The sequence below is a fragment of the Dermacentor andersoni genome, chromosome 1, assembly GCF_023375885.2.
Source record: "Dermacentor andersoni chromosome 1, qqDerAnde1_hic_scaffold, whole genome shotgun sequence".
Taxonomy (NCBI): Eukaryota; Metazoa; Arthropoda; class Arachnida; order Ixodida; family Ixodidae; genus Dermacentor; species Dermacentor andersoni.
In genome coordinates, this window is record NC_092814.1 from 172366090 (window position 1) to 172388012 (window position 21923).

A 21923-nucleotide genomic window follows, 5' to 3' on the forward strand; every position below is an offset into this window, starting at 1 on the left:
TTGTACACATATGTTCTGGCTTCGTTGCACTATCATCGAGGCATTGATCGAGGTTAATAAAACTGTACCCACAACGAGTGCGTCGCCCTGGTTTCGGTTTCGGTTTTCGCTGCCATTCGTGATAATAAACCGTTTGTAAATCGTACTTTTTGTTGGCAATTCTTTGGACAGGGAACGAAAACTGGCAATTAAAGTAAGCAATACGTAAAATGTTTTAAACAAAAAACTGTTTCAACGGTCTTTAAAGTAACTCTAACATTCTAGGGCTCTAAGCGCCATCTGTTTCCGGTAGTCAAAATGTGTCATGGCGGCTTCCTGTCAATTGGATGTGAGCGTGGACGTGAGCGTAACATGGGAGCTTCGATGGTACATCTAAGCTTTCTTGGTTATCCCAAGCTGTTCCTTATCCTTCCGCGTAATAACTCTTTCTTGTACCCAATAGAATACCGAATAGAGATCGTATAGAAGCTCAGAGGCTGCACCTGTCATTCACATAGACAGGTAAGGTAGCTGTTTGCGACCACTTTCAACTCATCTGGGGCGCACATAATTTTTTTTTGTTATTTATGCATGAATAGGCATCATTTTTCACGCCGCCTGAAGTCCTCGCTAAAAGTACGCTTTAAATGCTCTGCACGCCTTAAATTGACACCCATCTGTAACGTGTTTGAGCCGTTATTTATAGCCCATATCTTGCGGACTACGATTTTAACCTTATGCGCACTACCGCCCCTTTGTTCTGTTGCGCGCGCGATATCAGTGTTTTTAGATCCAGAAGGCTGCTTCCGCATGAAAAAAGAGACTCGCCGTGTTAGATTGTACACATGGAGAGCGAACGCTGTGACACGCTCTTTAAATTGGCCGACTGTTGCAAGCGCTGGCATCATTGCCGTCGCCGAAGTATATATACAGGCACACTATAATAGAGACATACGTATTTACAGTGCCAAATGAACAATTTTCGTCCCTTGGCGCTCTTCTGCTTGGCCTGACAGGCAGAGGTCACGCAGTGCGTTGCAGTGAAAGCGCATGAGCATACAGCGAAATCTACGCGAACGTTTTTATAGACAAATGCTCGAAGATTTCTTTCACCAGCTGCCACTTGAAAGTGCGTTTAGCTAGCAAGCCAGCACTAGTGTCTGCGCTTTCAAGCATACACTTGATAATACGAAGATAATGCGACAAAGTGTACACATATGAATGACAGATTCAATATTTCTTGACACTCGTAAATCCTCAAACCTGCCAGTTCTTGGTTAGTGCGTGAAAAAGTGGAATTTTGTGTTGTTTGAAAGCAGACATTGGTTCATCCAAACGTGGCTTTGCGTAGGCCGTCGCATTGTATGAATGAATTATCAAATGCTTGGGCATTGGAGCAATGAGGCGATGTAGCTCCAAAAAGGCACCTTTGTTCTCTTTTCACTTTGCCTCATGCTATTCTGTCTCAAGTTTAGCCAATGTCAAAGCAGCAATTTCGACTGGCACAGCAACGCTCATTTGAATGGCATCTGTCAATGTCGTAAGTTGTCATTGCTCCTTTCAGCACATATGTTACATGGCCTTTGACATCTTCATCATCATCATCAGCCTGGTTACGCCCACTGCAGGACAAAGGCCTCTCCCATACTTCTCCAACAACCCCGGTCATGTACTAATTGTGGCCATGCCGTCCCTGCAAACTTCTTAATCTCATCCGCCCACCTAACTTTCTGCCGCCCCCTGCTACGCTTCCCTTCCCTTGGAATCCAGTCCGTAACCCTTGATGAACATCGGTTATCTTCCCTTTTCATTACATGTCCTGCCCATGCCCATTTCTTTTTCTTGATTTCAACTAAGATGTCATTAAAACTCGCATTTGTTCCCTCACCCAATCTGCTCTTTTCTTATCCCTTAACATTATACCCATCATTCTTCTTTCCATAGCTCGTTGCGTCGTCCTCAATTTAAGTAGAACCCTTTTCGTAAGCCTCCAGGTTTCTGCCCCCTACGTCAGTACTGGTAAGACACAGCTGTTATACACTTTTCTCTTGAGGGATGATGGCAAACTGCTGTTCATGATCTGAGAATGTCTGCCAAACGCACCCCAGCCCATTCTTATTCTTCTGATTATTTCAGTCTCATGATCCGGATCCGCGATCACTACCTGCCCTAAGTAGATGTATTCCCTTACCACTTCCAGTACCTCGCAACCTATTGTAAACTGCTGTTCTCTACCGAGACTGTTAAACAGTTTTCTGCAGATTAATTTTTAGACCCACCCTTCTGCTTTGCCTCTCCAGATCAGTGAGCATGCATTGCAATTGGTCCCCTGAGCTACTAAGCAAGGCAATATCATCAGCGAATCGCAAGTTACTAAAGTATTCTCCATTAACTCTTATCCCCGATTCTTCCCAATCCAGGTCTCTGAATACCTCCTGTAAACATGCTGTGAATAGCATTGGAGAGTTCGTATCTTCGTGCCTGACACCCTTCTTTATTGGGATTTTGTTGCTTTCTTTATGAAGGACTACGGTGGCTGTGGAGCTGCTGTAGATATCTTTCACTAGTTTTACATATGGCTCGTGTACACCCTGATTCCGTAATGCCTCCATGACTGCTTAGGTTTCAATTGAATCAAACGCTTTCTCGTAATCAGTGAAAGCTATATATAATGGTTGGTTATATTCCGCACATTTCTCTATCACCTGATTGATAGTGTGAATGTGGTCTATTGTTGAGTAGCCTTTACGGAATCCTGCCTGGTCCTTTGGTTGACAGAAGTCTAAGGTGTTCCAGATTCTATTTGCGATTACCTTAGTAAATACTTTGTAGGCAACGGACAGTAAGCTTATCGGTCTAGAATTTTTAAAGTCTTTGGCGTCCCATTTCTTATGGGTTAGGATTATGTTAGCGTTCTTCCAAGATTCCGGTACGCTCGAGGTCATGAGGCGTTGCGTGTACAGGGTGGCCAGTTTTTCTAGAACAATCTGCCCACCATCCTTCAACAAATCTGCTGTTACGTAATCCACCCCAGCTGCCTTCCCCCTTTGCATAGCTCCCAAAGCATTACTTCTTCCGGCGTTACTTGTGGGATTTCAAATTTCTCTAGACTATTCTCTCTTCCATTATCGTTGTGGGTGCCACTAGTACTGTATAAATCTCTATAGAACTCCTCTGCCACTTGAACTATCTCATCCATATTAGTAATATTACTGGCTTTGTCTCTTAACGCATACATCTGATTCTTGCCTGTTCCTAGTTTCTTCACTGCTTTTAGGCTTCCTCCATTCCTGAGAGCATGTTCAATCCTATCCATATTATACTTCCTTATGTCAGCTGTCTTACGCTTGTTGATTAACTTCGAAAGTTCTGCCAGTTCTATTCTAGCTGTAGGGTGAGAGGCTTTCATACATTGACGTGTCTTGATCAGATCTTTCATCTCCTGCGATAGCTTACTGGTATCCTGTCTAACGGAGTTACCACAGACTTCTATTGCACACTTTTTAATGATGCCCACAAGATTGTCGTTCATTGCTTCAACACTAAGGTCCTCTTCCTGAGTCAAAGCCGAATGCCTGTTCTGTAGCTTGATCCGGAATTCCTCGATTTTCCCTCTTATCGCTAACTCATTGATCGGCTTCTTATGTACCAGCTTCTTCCATTTCCTCCTCAAGTCTAGGCTAATTCGAGTTCTTACCATCCTATGGTCACTGCAGCGCACCTTGCCGAGCACGTCCACATCTTGTATGATGCCTGGGTTTGCGCAGAATATAAAGTCTATTTAATTTCTAGTCTCATCATTCTGGCTTCTCCACGTGCACTTTCGGCTGTCCTGCTTGCAGAAGAAGGTATTAATTATCCGCATATTATTCTGTTCTGCAAAGTCTACTAGTAACTCTCCCCTGCTATATTTAGTGTCTATGCCATATTCCCCCACTGACTTGTCTCCAGCCTGCTTCTTGCCTACCTTGGCATTGAAGTCGCCCATCAGTATAGTGTATTTTGTTTTGCCTTTACCCATCGCCGATTCCATGTCTTCATAGAAGCTTTCGACTTCCTGGTCATCATGACTGGATGTAGGGGCGTAGACCTGTACGACCTTCAATTTGTACCTCTTATTAAGTGTCGCAACGAGACCTGCCACCCTCTCGTTAATGCTATAGAAGTCCTCTACGTTACCAGCTGTATTCTTATTAATCAGGAATCCGAAAACATCTTTAGTACGACCTAAATGTGTTTCACAGCTGTGATTGCCTCAGTGCGTATAGAAGCAACGAAGTGATGCCAAATACTTTTGCAGAATAACTGAAATGTGGGCAAGTTCATTCGGATTCATGATTATGGCAGATTTGAACCCAACACTGTGTAACACTACTACACAGACTGGCGTTTCGGGTAGTCGAGACAAAATTCTTATTAAAACCTCTTTGAGATTTGGCAAACTGTTAGCTAGGTGGGATAAAGTAATTGTGATTCAGAATAGTAGCCTCAACATTGAGCACAAAGCAAGAGGTGAGTTTTTTATTGTGATCATTTTCTACAAGCATGCACATTAGCCTTACAGTAGTACGAGCATCTTTGTAGCACATCTTTCCCTGTATAAAAAGGGTCATGTTGCTTACTGCTTAGTTGGTGTTATGCATTGTCCATTTCTATGGTGTTGATGCCCAGGATCTCTACAAAACGGAACCTCTTTGGTACAGTCTTGTGGCTGCTTGTGTTCTCCCTTAGCCAGAGACGTGAAGGGGGGTTCACGGTCACTGACCAAGTCTGATGTATAACCCGACGTTTTGGAACTGCATACGGGCTCCTTGTTCACTGAGTTTGACAGGAAATCGTCGTCACTTATGTAGCCAGCACGTGACGTAACAAACATGCGTAAATGGCAGGCATAGTCCCTGGTGTCTGGTTCATCGTAGCTGGCGTTGATTGAATGATTAGCGATTCTAGCAGCCGCCGGGATGACATGTTCTTTTCTTTGGCAACAACAGTGGCATTGTCCCAGTCAATCTTGTGACTATGTTCCTGCGCATGTTTGGCAAATAATAGTCGTGTGACTATTATTTCTTAGATCACATTTTCTTTTTTTTTTTCCCGTTTCCATGCCTGATCAGACGAACTTTCGTCGAACCCTTGATTATGTAGCCAGAGGCAGTGGCACTGGTTGTGTCCTGTTTGAGATGAATGGTCCTTTTGTCCGTCTCTATCCACTATGACCTGGGCTTATCTCCTGGCTGCTGAAGTGTGCCTGCATTTTCCAGGTCAACTACTCGGACATTAATGTCTGGATACAAATTGGGTAGATCTTGCATGCCATGCCCAACATCAGAGTAAGTTTTCTGTTTCTGCCAGCACTTTTGCTCATGCACTTTCATTTTCCTCCGGTCCGGGAGTTGTGGAAAGAAGCTGTCTGCAGTAGCTTGAAGTGTAGTCCTAAGCCTTCGGCTCGTAAGCATTTGCACTAACGAGGAGCTATATTTCAGAAGGCTCAGTCTATAATCGTGTCTTGTAGGCATCACCTGACGTCTCAAGGGAGTTCTTGGATAAGTTTACAGTGGCTTCTGTGAGATCACTGCGGTGTCGGTAGTGTGGACTGCATGCCATTTGTTGGAATTCTTATGAATTCTGCGAACAGCGAGCTGCGCCCTTTTCCAAGCTACAGTTTGTTGTGGTTCACGGCCACTACACTATTGCACGCCTTGTGAAAACAATGAGGCATTGAGTCACAACCACAGGTCCTGTCAAACTAGCCAGTACTAGCTCAGGATACCCTTACTAGTATTTTGTTATGATGAGCCACCGCACCCCTCCAATAGAAAATATGTCCATGGTGAACTTCTGTAACAGCTTTTCTCAGAATCCCAGTTGCAGGAGTGTCACCCTTCTCTTAGCCCTGTGGTGCTAGCATGCATGACATGACTTGAAGACATTTGCTGTTTGTATGTATTTATGATGCAGTACTTTGCCGTCTTGCTAGGCATTTATTGATTCCAAAGTGGCCTTCAAGTGAGAAGTGCTGGGTGGGTAAGCTCCTGTAGCTTCTTGGGCGCGATGGTTTTGTTACCACAATGTCAACATGTCTTGGACTACATCGTCCTTGTGAAGCCAGAATTCTTTCAGACTTTGCAACACCTTGGCCAGCTCTTTCAAGTGAAGATGCGAAGTTGGCAGCAGCATTAATCTAGTACTTGTTCTTTCTTCAGCTCTTGTAAAGAAGGTGGGGAGAGGCAGCATGCATAGCCTTCAATCTTGGTAGGCCCTTCTGGTGCCTGTTATTCTCCTTCACATGAGAACTTGACAGTGTATCAGCTGCGGGAAAGTCTTTGCCTAAGATGTACATTATGCCTCATAATGTATCAATCATGTGTGCATTTTATGATTTGGGAAACAGATTGTTGCCCCATTTATAGAATTTATCTCAAGCTTGCAAGAAAGAAAGCACTTCTTTCTATATCTAGGCATAGCCAGGCATTCTGTCTCTGCAAAATATCTTGAGGCGTATCTAGTAACATGTTGCCCATCGTCTTGCTTTTGGCTGAGCACTGCAACTAGACCACAGCACAAAGCATCAGCTGTGATTAGCAGCTGGTTTCTCATTTTGAGGAGCGCCAGCCAAGCACTGGATCTGAAGAAAGTATTTCTTTCCATTTTGAGAATTCTTGAACCTGTGTGGGTTCCAGATAAACCATGCTTTGAAAACAGCATGCTGGGCAATGGGTGTAGTGTTTGTCATGTTAGGAGCGAATAAACCTAGATAGGTGGTCATGCCCATTAGCAGCTGTAGTTCTGGAGGATGGTCTTGGCATGTCTGTGACAGCTTTGAGCTTGTTTTCGTTCATGATATGCCCCAAGTAGGATATTATTGTGATGCCAAACTTACATTTCTCTTTGTTGATGGCAGCTCTTGCCCAGTGGGTGCCCTCAAATGTACTGCAGAGTTTGTTGTGTTGCTGTTTAGTTGAGCATCAACTGATAACCTCGACCATATGACAAGCAACATATGTGTGTTTTGGATGAATATCATTCATATACCATTGTATTTGATCTGGGGCACGCCAGATACCAAATCGCATGAGCAGTTAAAGTGAAACCGATGGAATGGTGCTGTAAAGGTGGTCAAGAACTTTCCGTCATTTCTCAGGGATTTGCCAAAACCCTGAATTTGGGCATCAATTTTTCATACACCAAGCTGTGACTCGTAGTATCTGAAGGGTATGCTCTACTGCAGGAATTGGATATGATGCTCATAGAACTTGCTTATTCAGTTTTTGTATAATCCATAAAAGTGTAGAGTGCTCCTGATGGCTTCGTCACCACTACCATAAGCGTGCACCAAGGAGTTGGCTCTGTCATAGCTGTCGTAAAACCAATCTTAAACCTGGAGAAGTTTGGCTTTTGTCTTCTATAAAAGTAGCCATACAAAACAGTGAAATATTAGTCCAAAGGACGCAGGCTTGAGTTTCAACATTGTCATGCAAGCTGCGCAGAGTATTTGAGGATGCGGCTTTGAATCCTGTTAACCATTAACATTCTCAATCTGTAAGCGCTCGACTTCACCTTCACAATCACCTCTGTGACCTATAGCAAATTTATTTGGAAATAGCAGCATTCTGCCTGATGCACGAGATGGAACTTGATGTTGTGCTAGTCGCCTTACACAGTGACCACAGTAACTTGGAGATCACCACCTTCTTGAAATGTCACGAACCACATTGTTTTCAGGTTGATACAAGAAATCGTGTCTAATAATCATCTCTGACAGAAAGAAATAACTGATGCCCGTGGCAAGGTGCCATTCAAGTGGTTGAGTTCCTCCGGGAGGTAGGGGGTGATACGAGTGAGAACCCTCAAAATCCGACTATGGCCTTAGCCAAGCAGCCCTAGGTGACATAGTAAAGCTTTTTGGGCACGATGTCATTAGGCACCACCCTATGTAATTTATTTGCTTCCACAACCCCTGCATGGCTCACGAGTGTCTGGTGGTAAATTTCTGAAGCCACATCAACCTCAATGTAGCATTCCTAGTTCCGAACACTTCAATCTGCATGCCACTATGTATGGCAGGTGTTACTGGGAAGGAGACTGACGAACAGCTACACATAGATAAAAACTCTCTAAAGGCTGTTATTGCGAAAACACTGCCCAACATCAACACACGCTAAATGATACAAGAATGTTGCTAATATGAAAGATTAATTCAGTCAGTAATTGAAGATGAAGATGGTTTTACTCAATAGCCTTATAAAAAATGGTAAAAGAAAGCTAATAAATTTGGAACTCATGTTTCAAATCTTGTCTGGAAAAAAAATCATTATGTCTTCAAATATCTCACGCAGCCGCTAATCCTGTTCTACTTCATCACCTTCAGGTATGCTAGAGAAGTCTTTCTCGTCATTGGGCTCCAAAATGTAGTTGAGCAAAAGGAGTAGACCTAGGTGGCTGACAGGATGGCTCTTCTTTAAGTGTGGTGCATAGAAGAAAAAAGCATGCAAACATCTTCAACACTGTAATGAGCATTAACTGTTAGGGATGAAACATGAAAAACCCCAGGGAAAACATTTAGGTTTGGTGGGAATGTACAAAATACACAGAGACTAAAGACAGTGAAGGAAAATGAAAAATGCTTGTGTAAGCTTCTTCAGCAGTGCGTTTGTTGCCTGTAGACGACACCAGGTAGAACTTGGAAAGCGACCTTCACCCTGAGTTGACGTCAATTCTGCGTGCAATTGGTGCATATTGACACAAAGATGTGGGGCTCCCGCACCGCAGAACGGCGCGCGCAAAGGTCGGCGCTATGAAACACGAAGTGCGTAAGCTACACACTCTTGTTCTGGCCCCCTATTAAAGAGAAGCGTATATTTTGCAAGACTCCGTCTCCAATCTGCGTTACATTTTTCTGGTGGAGGTGCGGGGTACGTGCTACCACTCCCAGATCGAACACCGCCTACAAACCCAGTACGAAGTCCGGTCAAGCTGACTACTGTGCAAGTACGGACAAGCTGCCGACTTCAAAGACTGCCGCCTGAACATGAGCCTCTACGCAGTCAAGTAAGAAGGACGAATACATCGGTTCCATCTTCCTCGACCGCGCCGACCGAGGTCGTCCTCAACCAGCCACGAATCCCCACGTCCTTTCATGGGGACACCTTTGAGGATGTAGAGGACTGGCTCGATCACTTTGAGCGTGTTGCAGAATTCAACGGCTGGACTCCAGAGCGCAAGCTACCGAACGGCTACTTTGCCCTCAAGGACTATGTGTGGACATGGTTTGAGAATCGTGAAGCGGGGCCCTATCGACATGGGACGAATTCTGACAACAGCTAATCGGCACATACGCCAGCTTCGATCACAAGGAGCGAGCTGAATCTGCAATTCAGGCGAGAGTACAGAGGCCGAATGAAAGCGTCGCAATGTTTCTCGAAGATATATGCCGACTTTTCCGACGCGCGGATCTATCCATGCCGGAAGAAAAGAAGCTCAGGAACTTGATGCGCAGTGTCAAGCAAGAGTTATTCGGTGCCCTAATATGCAACCCACCAAAGACTGTTGCAGAGTTTCTCGCGGAAGCCGTATCAATGGAAAAGGCACTGCAGCAGCGAACAAGGCAGAACCGCGACGTGTCGACCCTATCGCATGACTCTCTCGCTATACCCCTGGACAATACCGACGCCTTGCAGGAGCTCATTAGGTTTATCGTTCGAGAGTAGCTTCAAAATCTTCAGGTGGCTCCAGCATCGGTACAGCGGCTCGATCTGGCTGAGGTCGTCCGGGAGGAAATCAGGCAGTCAGTCGAAGTCCCAGAGTGAAGCGAGACACCACAGCACGAGGTACGGCAGCCACAACCTTGCATGTCGTATGCGGAAGCAACGTGGAGTTCGTATTTTTCGCGATTTGAGCGACGTCCCGGACTTTCATGGTGTGGACGCCGTTGAACAAGCAACTGGCGACTTCAGGCCTCGCTGCACGCCATTCATGGCTGAAACACGACCACCCCGCAAGAGCGACGTATGGCGCACCGCAGACCGGAGGCCCTTGTATTTTTATTGCGATGAAGCTGATCACCTCTACAGGGCGTGTCCTTACCGTCGAGCTGGGCTCCTTGGATTTTCACTGAATGCACCGTGCCCGTGCAATGGTGAACGCCCCCTGGAGTTTGAAGCATACCTCGCAGAGGCCAGGACCTTGTTTGCTCCACGATTCCTTAAACCCCGGTCACCGTCACCCGCCCGAAACTGGTCTTCCAGCCCCCTCCTCACATCGAGAGCAACGAGGCGTCGCTCACCCAGCCCTGCCTCCCAGGAAAACTAAGTCCAGCGACCTGCGCAGGTGAGGTTGCTGACGTTGCGAACGCTGAAGATCCTCCACTACGACGACCGCGATATGACGTAATTGAGATGCAGAGAAAGCAGTGTAGTTCCGTGTCGGTATCCTGCGACGTACGAGTTACCATAGATGACCACGAAGTCACGGCGTTAATCGACATGGGTGCAGACACGTCTGTCATGAGCCAGAATCTCGCGTGTATGCTGAACAAAGTTTCGACGCAATGGACCGGAACTCGGATTCGTACTGCAGGAGGGCATCTCATAACTCCAATGGGTCGGTGCACGGCACGAGTCAACATGCAGGGCTTCACGTACATCGGCGACTTCGTCATTCTTCCTGAATGTTCAAAGGACCTTATACTCGGCATGGATTTCCTTGAGGCGAACAGTGCCATCATCGACCTGCAAGAGTCTAGAGTCAGCTTCACGACTACGCAAGCCATGGCGAACAGTAATGACAACGACCGTGACATCGCGCTTTGCGTAACTGACGATCACATCACGTTGCCACCCAAGAGTAGCGTGCTTACCCTTGTCCGATGCGACATGGAGGACGCCGCCGAAGGAATTACTGAGGCAAACATGCCCCTGCTTCTTGAGCGCCACATTTGTATAGCCCAGAGGGCTTCTTCGGGTGCAAAACAAATGTTCAGTCATTTTGCTAACAAACTTTAGCAACAAGTATCGGCATGTACCGCGACGAACGAAATGGCTGAACTGAGCTCATTTCCTCGCGAAATCACTAACGTTACTGACATTGCCACATTGGAAACCGCATCGTCTCAGCAATCTGGGTTACCCAGCCTAAAAGAACGGATTCACTTTAACGCCGCTCTGCCAGACCATCAGAAAGACCGTCTACTGAGTCTTGTGAATGAATTTGTGGACTGTTTTTCAACGTCATCCAAAGTGCGGCGCACGTCCATCACAAAGCACCACATTATTACGGACGAGTCTGCACGTCCTGTCTGTCAGCATCCTTACAGAGGGTCTCCAGTGGAAAGGGAAGCGATCAAGCATCAGGTGAAAGAGATGCTCCAAGACGACGTGATCCAGCCATCCACCAGCCCGTGGGCCTCCCCTGCAGTGTTAGTCAGAAAGAAAGACAACACACTACGCTTATGTGTAGATTACAGAAAGTTGAACCGTGTCACCAAGCGTGATGTTTATTCATTGCCACACATCGACGACGCAATGGATCGTCTACAACATGCCAAGTTTTTTTCTTTGTTGGATCTTAAATCAGGATATTGGCAAATCGAAGTGGATGAACAGGATCGTGAAAAAACAGCATTTGTGACACCTGATGGGCTTTATGAGTTCAGAGTTCTCCCCTTCGGTCTCTGTTCCTCACCTGCCACCTTTAATAGCACCAGTATACCGTGCTTGCTGAACTCAAACGGCAAACCTGCCTCGTATACTTGGACGATGTCGTCGTGTTCTCGAGCACGTTTGACGAACATCTCACATGACTCGAGAGTGTCCTCACTGCGATCCATACTGCCGGCCTCACCATCAAGCCTGAGAAATGGTACTTCAGGTTCCAAGAGCTCAAATTTTTTCTCCATGTCGTTGGTCCTCAAGGCGTCCGACCAGACCCCGACAAGTTAGCTGCCGTCGCTGAGTTTTCACCACCCACAGACAAGAAGGCTGTCCAACGCTTCCTTAGTTTGTGCGCATATTATGGGCGCTTTGTCAAGGGCTTCTCGAGAATTGCTGAGCCTCTGACAGGGCTTACATGCGACGATGCGCCTTTCATTTGGGCGGATGAGCAGCAGCAGTCTTTCAATGAATTGTGCGTTTGCAAGAGGCCCCGATACTTGCTCATTTCGACGAAGACGCTGACACTGAAATCCATACTGACTCCAGCAATGCGAGTCTCGGCACTTGTGCAGTGGCAAGCTGGTGCGGAACGCACCGTTGCTTATGCAAGCCGCAGTCTCACCAAGGCTGAGAAAAACTACTCAACTACTGAAAAGGAATGCTTAGCGGTTGTGTGGGCAATTGGCAAATTCTGACCCTACTTGTACGGTAAACCCTTTAACGCTGTCAGCGATCAACCACGCCCTGTGCTGGCTTGCCAACCTCAATAGATCCTTCAGGCAGACTAGCCCATTGGAGCCTGCGCTTACAAGAGTATGATATTACAGTTGTCTACTGATCTGGCAGGAAGCACAGTGACGCTGACTGTTTGTCACGTGCACCACTCTCTACGACCTCATCGGACCATGACTTGCCATTTGTCGGCGTTATCGACGCCATAAAGATGGCTGAGCACCAGCGCGCTGACGCTGAGCTGCTGCCGCGGATCGAACACCTCCAAGGAGTTGAAGGTGTTTTACCCCGCTCGCTCGTGCGCGGCTTATCATCATACTACTTGTACAACAACGTCCTTTACAGGAAAAACTGCGGAAGCGGCCCCAATACGTACCTCCTTGTCGTGCCCTCGGCACTACGCCACGACATTTTGCGAGCCTGCCATGATGAGCCATGTGCAGGACACCTGGGATTTGCCAAGACTTTAGGCAAGGATACGACAGAAGTATTACTGGCCCCGGCTTTATTCCTCTGTGCAACTGTACATGAAGACCTGCCGCGACTGTCAGCGCCGCAAGAAAGCACCAGTTAAACCGACTGGCTTTCTCCATCCTGTGGACCTTCCTCAAGCACCGTTCCAACAAATAGAATGGATCTACTTGGACCGTTCCCAGTGACCTCTTCGCGCAACAGATGGATAGTCGTCGCTACCGACTACTTAACCCGGTACGCCGAAACTGAAGCTATTCCGCAAGCAAATTCATATGAAGTGGCCAAGTTCTTTGTACGCGACATCGTCCTACGACATGGTGCACCGTCTGTTCTCATCACTGACCGCGGTACAGCATTTACAGTGGAACTTATGCAGGATGTTCTCCAGCTGACGCATAGCTATCACCACAAGAGCACTGCATATCACCCTCAAACCAATGGATTAATGGAACGTCTGAACAGAACGCTGGCTGATTTGTTCTCCGTGTATGTCGACATAGAGCACAAGACGTGGGACGCGATCTTACCCTATGTGACTTTCGTGTATAACACTGCTGTACAGGAGACTACACAGTTTACGCCATTCAAACTTGTATACGGGCGCCACGTCAGGTCAACACTTGACGCCATGCTACCACTGGCTGATAATAGCCCTGACACCCTTCGATACAACTAGGGTCGACGCGACATCCATTACAATACCGGCGGCTGCGTGTGGGTCTGGATGCCTGTCCGCCGCCGTGGACTTTCAAAAAAGTTGATCCGCCGGTATTTTGGTCCTTACAAGGTTACACGCCGCCTCTGTGACATGACCTACGAAGTGGTCCCCTACAGTTCTGACCCCAGTTCACTCTGTCGTCGTCCTCCCGCTGAAGTTGTTCACGTAGTGCGCATGAAACCATACTATGCGCATACGTGAATGCCGAGATGCACCTGAGGAGCTCCATTTCTTATGTCACTGAAATAACTTTTGACGCGACCGAGACGGTCGCTTTTCTCATGGGAGGCAATTGACACAAAGATGTGGGGCTCCTGCACCGCAGGACGGCGCGCGCAAAGGTCGGTGCCACTAAAGACGATGAAGTGCGTAAGCTGCACGCTCTTGTTCTGGCCCGCCATTAAAGAGAAGTGTATATTCTGCAAGACTCCGTCTCCAATCTACGTTACCATATAGTCCTTGTCGGGTGTACAATTAAACTTTATATTGCATGTTTTACATATTACTCATCTGATGTCTTAGCAGCATAGGTTTTTCCTCTGCCTTTCTTGTAAAAAAATGTTTGGGAAGTGCGCAAGTGCATCTACTTTGATTTTTTTTGTGCATGGCACATGTGCTGTTGGCTCGGAACTGATTCACAATATTAACAGCCGTAGCGTTCAGGGCCCCATGTCGCTGAAAATCCAGCAGTGGTGTTGGTGACCTTTTTCATGAGAAAATTAATCCCAAACCATGCATCCCGATTCATGCAGGCCCTCCACGTGGCATATAGGCGTTACTGAACGAATTAAAATTCTCAAAGTAGAATGTGTGAAAAATTCATAAAGTATGACTTGCACACAACCTCGAGACATGATAGCGTTGGATTGTAATTTGAATATGCGAGAAAACATAATTCTGTTGTGCAGAAACTCAAACACAAACCCCTTTTCCAGCTGCCATTTCAGGTCTGTCTTAGGAGTGGCACACCCCAGAAAGCTCGCCTTCGTGCATAGCGTTTGCCACCAGCATTTCCAGGAAAACATTACAGAAGCATAAGCTGCAGCTGCCCGGAAGCGTGAGAAGCAGCCAGGGATCTTTTAATGCTATCGTGTTCCACTCTTAAAGGCACTCTTAAGTGTCCTCCAACCTTTTTTTTTTTTTGCTGTTTGGGGACTGCCTTCTTAAAGGTGTTGCTTCGTTTCCTTTCTGCTGTAGGGCGAATGTAATATCTGCTTTGAACAACAGCAAAGCCACATTTTGATTGCACTTGATGCTGGCTGCACTAGTGCGGCATCTCTCCTGAACACTATCCAACAGTTCACTATGATGTTATCACTGAAATAGAATACACAAGACACCTTCGTGTACCACTTCATCTACCTCGAAGTAATATGCCATAGCTCTATGATCATATCCTTAACATCCACTACTTTCTTGGATTCATTTCAGATAGCTGGAATGTACAGACTAAAAAAGCTCGGAAGCGCTTGCGCTCTTTGGAGAATTTTGTATGAGCATTTTCAGGCTGTTCTGGTGACACTAAAAAATACTGGCTCTCCTGTAATCGAGAGTGGATGTAAGCACGAAATGGCTGCCAACAAAGCAGATTGATTGTAGATGATACTAGCCACAATCTTAAAATGGGTGTAGCGTACATTCCCAACGGCACACCCCACCCCACTGCACCACGCAACTGTACATTGGTCCATATGGAAGCAAGTTTCCTGTCAAAGACAGAACCCCATTGCAAGTCTCGTCTCGGTCCACCAGATGCGCCGTGGACCTCGCGGACTGCTGGCATTGAAAAGAGCACAAGCAACTGTGTCTCAGTGCCAAAAAATGACAATCAAGTGTACAGTGCCTTGTATCTGCCTCTGAACGTCGCTATTAGAAGTGACCAATAAAACTTCAGCGTACTAGAAGTTACAGCTTGAGTGATATTGTGAGCAAATATTTTTACAGCTTGAGTGATATTGTGAGCAAATATTTAGAACTCAGAAGCAATATTTTTTGTAACATGTTTGGGAAGTAACTAGCATATGTATTGCAGTCTTGACTGTTTGCCCGGATGAGCTGGTTTGAGCGACAGGATAATGACTCTGGCTTTCGGTTCTTTGAAGGTGGCTGACAACAGGAGCTAAAAGCATTTCATGCTTAAAATGTCTGCAGCAGCGGCACTGTTCGTTTAGTCAAGGACCTCATTTCATGGCCCTCATTCTGACACCTTCGAACACTGTTTCTGCCTTTGTAACGCTTCCTAGAATTTATCCTTCAAATTCTTATGTGAAAGAACCATGCATCAATTTTGGCATATTTCTCAAACTGTACGAGCAGAATTGCTGCTGATTTCATAAATACAACCTATAAATCAATACAGCAGAATTGTTAGTTGAAATATGTAATCCAAATCAAGGAGCCATTCTCAAGACGATGTTCCCGCTGGCACTGATGCGTGGCATTCCTGGCGTTGGTGAAACCTTTATTCTACATGATGAAGCATGAAACATTCACACGTGCTTTTCTTTCCTTCTTTTTTGAGCTTTGCTGTTTCAAGGAGCTTTGCCCTTTGAGTGGCAGCAGCCTGATTGACATAGCTTCTGACTCACATATTTAACATTTTTGCACAGATTGGTCAAGGAGTAGCCAGATTTTGAGAAGTACATCTTTAGCAGAGTCTATAGGTGCTGGCTTTTGGTGTGGAGAGACAAGCAGCTTCATAGCTTCCCTCCTGTCTCTTGTCATTGTGTCAGCAAACTGAAATGAAAACTCTCGAAACAGTATATTTGCTAATGAGGAATCTTTGCAAGGCACATTGTGAAGCGCATGCCGATGAATTGCTTCAACCTTTTACATTAAACAAATTATGCCATGTGCTGTCGAGAGGCAAATAAAGCTGTTCGCTTTAAAAATTAACAATAATATCCGCAGTTTGTGAAGTGATTGAGATATTGTTACCCAGTACCTTCAACAAAGATGTTATGGGAAACAGTGCAAGGAACTAGCATACTTACACTAATTGCAGGTATTTGGCGGAGTTGTATGGGAGACAAGATAGCCAACCAATTTTCCTCTAATGCATGTGAGCTTTGTCATCCTCATGGTGTAATGTAATCGTTTCAGGTAGCGGATAAAGAATGTGTGGCAACATGAAATGGCCTTTGACGACACAAGCGAGTAGTGGATGCCACACTTCAGTTCTAATTAAAGTTACATCAGCACAGAGCATGTATGCTACGACCAAGTTGGGTCCATACTTTGGATTACTGTGTACAGTGTCACTCTCTTCTGCATTGCAGAAGATGGAAGCCAGTGTTTCTTTGCTGTTGCCATTTCAATTTAGTATATTTTCATGTTTTCATGCTCTGCAAAATACAGCCAGAGGTTGCACGGTCTTGAAATGAAGACTACTTTTTGTGTTTTCAAGATAGTTTTAGCTATAATAAACGGAATTTCCAAAAAACAAATTTTATGTTTGGCCTGCCTTCTTTTGGGTGATCAAACATGGGAGCCATTGAGGCATCATGGCTCATACGTGCTCCATTTATGCTTGAGAAATGTGTGCACAATGCTCCTTGCATGTTGAAAAAAAAAAAAAATGGAGACCACCCATAATTGGTGTTGGTTTGCTTTCTTAGCCACAAGTGTTATCTGAAAATATAGCTGGTTTTTGTTACTCTTTCTGGCGGTGCGTTTTAGATGCATAAAAATTATGATGGATGTGCATGTTCAGTGTGATTGCAGGAACGAGAAACTTTACTAGAAGATCCTTTGCAAGAGATGCAAGTGCTTGCCCATTTCATGAAAAAAAAAAGGCTTTGTTTTCATTGTATACAGTAAGCTAAGGGTCAGGCGGACTTGATCACAAAAGCAAAGAGAGAAATTGGTTGACAGAGAAATGCAAAGCCTGCTGACCACATCGTAACTGTCTAGCGCATAGACAACACCTGCACATTGGCCAACAGCATGGGAAAGGAGAAGGGATGGAAAGATGAAAGAGATTGCCATGAAGCACATGTGGTGAAAAGGAGAATGAAGCAAGAATTGGTAGCATTCAGAAAAAGCTAGATATTCTTGAGAAAACTGAAACATTGGACAAATAATAGCAACCTTTATTAAGTCTTACTGCCGTATTCAGCAATACATCTTGAAGCTCGTGCTTGACTTGATATAAATGACGTATGGTGTGAATGTGCCCAAGATGCTCATTGCATTGCTTATGGTGTGTTCACGACAGGCGTCATTTAAATCGAGTCAAGCATGGGCTTCAAGTTAAGATGCATTTCTGAATACGGGGGTTAGTGTTATGGCATGGTGAGGCTCTCTGGAATGAAGACTTCATGAACTAGAGAATAGATGTGCCCGTGAGAACCTACTTTTACGTATTATCGCAGATATCTGAATCACAGGAGCAGTCTGAAGCATGTGGTAGGTTTGTGAAGAATTTCCGAGAAACCTGCATGGGTTTTCTCTGTAACAGTTTGCTACAATCAGGTGTATGACTCATTTTACATTTCCTGATCACCTTGCATATTTCCGCACAATGCTTTCGTCATTACTGTTCAGATTCATTACTATTCAGTGGTTCTTGTTTAACAAAATGGAGTCATGAGAAAAGAAGGAAAAAGGGAATTTTTAGGCACTGAAAAGGCAATACAGGCATGAATGTCAAAAGAGGCACTTGTAGACAGGATAAATGCAAGATTACCTAGTTTACATGGCCATAGTTTGTGCTTACAAAGAAGGCAGAAGAAGGATGCGAGGAAAAAATAAGCATTTCGTCTGAGGTTCCTCTCATTATGAAGCTGTTTACAATGATGAGAGCTAAATACAAAAAGTGTGGTCCTAATGAACGGACACGTTCTCCCAGTTGCAATTCATAGTTTAAGTAAGATTTTGAGGGACTTCAATCGCACCTCAAAAAGAAGTCCATGATCAATAAACAGTGCAGAAAGCCAGTATAACAGTTTTCATTGACAGTGAGTTGGCCCTAGGATATGATCCAGTTTGCATCTTCAATAAAATGGCTATTGATTGGCTACTATTGATCTGTACAATAAGCGCAGCATGCATACAGAACAGCACACAGTCCCATTTATGCCTTGGGCCTCACTTATACCATGTTAAAATTGTGGAAATAAAACAGATTCATAAAACCAGCTCTCTTTATCACCTTATCTTAGGGAGGGACTTGTCGATATTACAGTGCAGAGCACGAACATTTCCTTAGGAGAAGGCTTCCAGTTATTTATGTATATGGCAGAGGTTCATTACCTCTTGAAAACTGTTCTGCATAACACTCGTGCTTCTTCACACATCTGTCACGATCCATCAAATACGGGATAAGTTGGGTGCTGCAGATAAATGGTTCCTGCAGAGCCTAAAGCTACAGCATCAATAGGTAGCTAAATTTTCATTCTTGATGTTTGGTCCAGTTCTCTGAAACATACACATAGAACTGAAACTGTTCAATCTGAATACCAATATTAAATGTGTTATTTTGGGGCTTCAATGATTTGCTGAAATTGATGGAAAGTGAAGGACTGTATAGAAAAAATGGCTGTAAGGTCAACTATCATCTGTGCATAACCTTTCAGATACTGCACTAAATATAATCTAAAACACATGAAAAGTTTTTATAGAACAAAGTACAGCCACACTGGATTACGCTGGCATCATTATCATATGTCACTGGTGTGGCACTTCACAATGTGGGAACCACCATGGCTCGTACAATGCTCCGAAGGATACATTGCAATAGCGCAACTATGCTCAATGGCATTTGAACTGTTCCTTGCAATTTACAACTTCTAGCCATGCACTTATTCATTTATGACTTGGATGGTCGTGAAGCCTAAGTGCTTTTCTACCTAGCAATACTGCAAGCTTGTCTGCTGACACTAGCTGCACAAAAGAGCAACAGTAGCTTGTGCTCCAGCAGAACTTGAGGGCGGATTACAAGTTCTTGCCACACTATAGATGAGAAATATGAACATACTCCTAAGCTTCAATATCTTAGCTGGTGTAAAGCTGCAATACAGGTACTGCACTCCCTTAATTGCACTGCTTACAGCTGTCAAACTATACCTCTGGTGCTATGCACATTTTGGGGATGGCAAGAAGTTCCACTAGACAAGGTATCAACCACACAGGCATCTAAAACATTGAGTTAAGGGTGTTTAAGACTGACTAAACACAATTTGCCACTTGGCTTGGATCTCGATTCCTTTCCCCTCTAGTGTCATTGACTGAAGAACCACAACACTGAGGAGTAAAGTAGCAATGCTTTGTTGTTTTGCCAGTTTACTAATAGCAAGAAACCACGCTCTAGCACTGTAGCATAATGAAAGAACAAAAGGTCAAGTATATTGAGCAAGCTTGATCAACCAGCTCTCCAGTAGTCTGGGCCCCACGTCAGAGGGTATCGTCGTATGGTGTCATGACTACAAAAGTGCATGAAGCCTACTAGAGGCTGCAGTTTCAGTAGAAGGTAGGGGATAACCCCTAATTAAGGGTAAGCCTTTGCTTTTGACAATGATCGGCCAAATTTTATCACGATTTCCCACTTCTCCGCCGGTGCAGAAATGCCATCGTCCTTTTAAGATTGGCCACATTAAAAAACGTACGTACGTACAGTCCTATACACTGCGGCTGGTCGCGTCGCAATCCCGTGTTTCTCTAGTTTTAACGCCCGCGCAATACGTATGTAGTACTCAACAATCGGTTTGCTCTGGCGCAATTAGAAGACGATCGTCGTCGTGCTCTTTGCGCATAACAAACGCGTCACACACGCGCACACACAACTCGATTGTGCAACACGCGCTGTTCCACCTTGTATCGCTTCGTTCGTGGTCGTGCTGTTTGCGCGAACAAACGCGTCACACACGCAACTCGATTGCTCTGCGCACACTAAACGCCAAAACGCGATGTTCCACCTTCGTTCGTGGTCGTGCTATTTTGCGCATACACCTTCGTCACACACACACAGCTTCGATTGCCGTAAAACGCGCTGTTCCACCTTGTATCGCTTCGTTCGTGGTCGTGCTGCTTGCGTGCACCCTGTCGCCATAGAATAAAGACTAAAAACCCTGCGCTAGCGCATACTTCTATGGGCCTCGCGCGCGCGCGCATGGGGACTAGGGCGTTTCAGGAGCTAGGCGCGTTTTTTGCACGACAACTAGGGACCTAGGCTCCCCTAGGGCGAAAAGTTACCTAGATACATAGTTCCCTTTGGTGCCGCGGGGGCGGCACTGCAGTCGACCGGCTGCACAGGCGAGCGAATGTAAATGCGCGTCCGGGGGCAGCTGCTCTTATACTCTCGGCGTCGCGGGCCAGAAGGAAGGTCACGGGATGAGCCCACGCGACGGCGGAGCATGAGCCCACGCGACGGCGCGCACGGTCGAGCCGAGAGACATGTTGAGCCGAGTGTAGTGACGCATCGCCAACCCGCCGACGGACAGACCTCCTGGCACCTCACTTGGGGAGCTCCGCTCCCCGGCTGCCGCGCTTTGACAAGCGTGGGCACACACACACACACGCACGCACGAAGACACGTGGCACTGAAACACGCCTGGACACGCTTGGCGGGGAGGCGTTGCGGCGGCGTCGAACGGCCCAAAATGTCCGCCGCTTTGAACGAAGCCCCGGCGTCCGTTGCATCCGCGCCGGCATTACCGCGCGTTGTAGGCGAAACGTAACAGCGGGGATACCGGCAGGCCCTGGTATTCAAACAACCTTAGAAAAATATCTAGGGAAAAAAAGAAACGCATTTTGCGTGAACTCAAACGACATAACAATCTGCAAAAATGGGAAGTTTGCTGAGGCAATCTAAATGCAAATATTTCCACCAGGACCTGCTGAGCATTCTGCGTGATAACCCTCGCAAATTCTGGAACTCATTATCACTTAAACGTACTCTGAAACGTCATGAACTCTTATTTTGGCACGGTTTTCACGAATGAACTTGCTACCAATATTCCTACGTTGCCAGCTACTCAATTATTTAGAAAATAGAAGTGCAAAAGTAGAAAAAATAAATGGACGCAAACTACGACCTTTTTTTTTTTACTTGATGAAAACCTGTAGTGAAATTAAGACTAATTATGTAATAGGCGTAATGCAAAATATAATCTGAGTATCTGCAAGCAATGGAAAAGAACATTACCTTAGTTCTGTTCAACTACATGGCATTTGCATATATTTAAATCTTGGTGCATGATAGGTGGGACACCCTGTGTAACAAAGTTGTACGGTGACGGCTTTGAACCAGGATGCCTGATTTGCTATAGAGGTATGCTGATTGACATTGTGAGCCAGGAAAACTTGGCACCGTTGCACACATTCGAGGACGTAGTGCACGTGTTTTCGGTGGACAAGGGCAAATACCTGCCAAA

At 45.6% G+C, this 21923-nt stretch overlaps 1 long non-coding RNA gene across 1 annotated transcript; it reads left to right on the forward strand.

Moving 5' to 3' along the window:
• Window positions 1–263: 263 nt before the first annotated feature.
• LOC129380802 (uncharacterized) lies at window positions 264–16997 on the forward strand. The gene is made up of 2 exons (XR_008608988.1): window positions 264–501; window positions 14487–16997. It is a non-coding gene; the product is annotated as an uncharacterized lncRNA (long non-coding RNA).
• The last annotated feature ends 4926 nt before the right edge of the window (window positions 16998–21923 follow it).